The sequence below is a fragment of the Triturus cristatus genome, chromosome 11, assembly GCF_964204655.1.
Source record: "Triturus cristatus chromosome 11, aTriCri1.1, whole genome shotgun sequence".
In the NCBI taxonomy this organism is placed as follows: domain Eukaryota; kingdom Metazoa; phylum Chordata; class Amphibia; order Caudata; family Salamandridae; genus Triturus; species Triturus cristatus.
In genome coordinates, this window is record NC_140594.1 from 937,022,086 (window position 1) to 937,024,109 (window position 2,024).

The window sequence follows — 2,024 nt, forward strand, 5'->3', positions numbered from 1 at the left end:
TTGATTTTCACAATAAAAGACTCCATAGTATTGATCTGTTTACCCTTTCTAAAAATCAAGATTTTTTTGTATTGCTTATAGAAAATGTGCTAACAGTGGACTTTTCCATCTACAGATTATACTGAATGACCAAAGGTGGCAGTGTTTCACAACCGAGTTTCTCTGAATTGCCGAGACTGAAGAAAAAAAAAAAAGGAAGTCTTCCGGCATACGGCATCATTTTACCAATTTATAAGGCAAGTAAAACTCACAATAATTCCTTTATGCATTAAAAAGACGCTCACAGCATCAGCATGTCCTCACTACCTTATAGTGGGAGACTGTGCCTGAACATAATTTCTGTCAAGATGAGAGTAATATGGATCACATTGTGTTGGTCATGATAGTTCATAAAAGCCTGGCTGCCTCCAACACTACTAAAGCCTGCTTTATATCCTGGAACTAGCAATGTTGCAGAGAAGTATGTGAGGTTAAAAACTAAAATTGAGATTTGATTTTCTAATGAGCTGTTGATTTTCACAATAAAAGACTCCATAGTATTGATCTGTTTACCCTTTCTAAAAATCAAGATTTTTTTGTATTGCTTATAGAAAATGTGCTAACAGTGGACTTTTCCATCTACAGATTATACTGAATGACCAGAGGTGGCAGTGTTTCACAACCGAGTTTCTCTGAATTGCCGAGACTGAAGAACAAAAAAAAAAAAGGAAGTCTTCCGGCATACGGCATCATTTTACCAATATACAAGGCAAGTTTAACTCACAATAATTCCTTTATGCATTAAAAAGACGCTCACAGCATCAGCATGTCCTCACTACCTTATAGTGGGAGACTGTGCCTGAACATAATTTCTGTCAAGATGAGAGTAATATGGATCACATTGTGTTGGTCATGATAGTTCATAAAAGCCTGGCTGCCTCCAACGCTACTAAAGCCTGCTTTATATCCTGGAACTAGCAATGTTGCAGAGAAGTATGTGAGGTTAAAAACTAAAATTGAGATTTGATTTTCTAATGAGCTGTTGATTTTCACAATAAAAGACTCCATAGTATTGATCTGTTTACGCTTTCTAAAAATCAAGATTTTTTTTGTATTGCTTATAGAAAATGTGCTAACAGTGGACTTTTCCATCTACAGATTATACTGAATGACCAGAGGTGGCAGTGTTTCACAACCGAGTTTCTCTGAATTGCCGAGACTGAAGAACAAAAAAAAAAAGGAAGTCTTCCGGCATACGCCATCATTTTACCAATATACAAGGCAAGTTTAACTCACAATAATTCCTTTATGCATTAAAAAGACGCTCACAGCATCAGCATGTCCTCACTACCTTATAGTGGGAGACTGTGCCTGAACATAATTTCTGTCAAGATGAGAGTAATATGGATCACATTGTGTTGGTCATGATAGTTCATAAAAGCCTGGCTGCCTCCATCGCTACTAAACCCTGCTTTATATCCTGGAACTAGCAATGTTGCAGAGAAGTATGTGAGGTTAAAAACTAAAATTGAGATTTGATTTTCTAATGAGCTTTTGATTTTCACAATAAAAGACTCCATAGTATTGATCTGTTTACCCTTTCTAAAAATCAAGATTTTTTTGTATTGCTTATAGAAAATGTGCTAACAGTGGACTTTTCCATCTACAGATTATACTGAATGACCAGAGGTGGCAGTGTTTCACAACCGAGTTTCTCTGAATTGCCGAGACTGAAGAACAAAAAAAAAAAAGGAAGTCTTCCGGCATACGCCATCATTTTACCAATATGCAAGGCAAGTAAAACTCACAATAATTCCTTTATGCATTAAAAAGACGCTCACAGCATCAGCATGTCCTCACTACCTTATAGTGGGAGACTGTGCCTGAACATAATTTCTGTCAAGATGAGAGTAATATGGATCACATTGTGTTGGTCATGATAGTTCATAAAAGCCTGGCTGCCTCCATCGCTACTAAAGCCTGCTTTATATCCTGGAACTAGCAATGTTGCAGAGAAGTATGTGAGGTTAAAAACTAAAATTGAG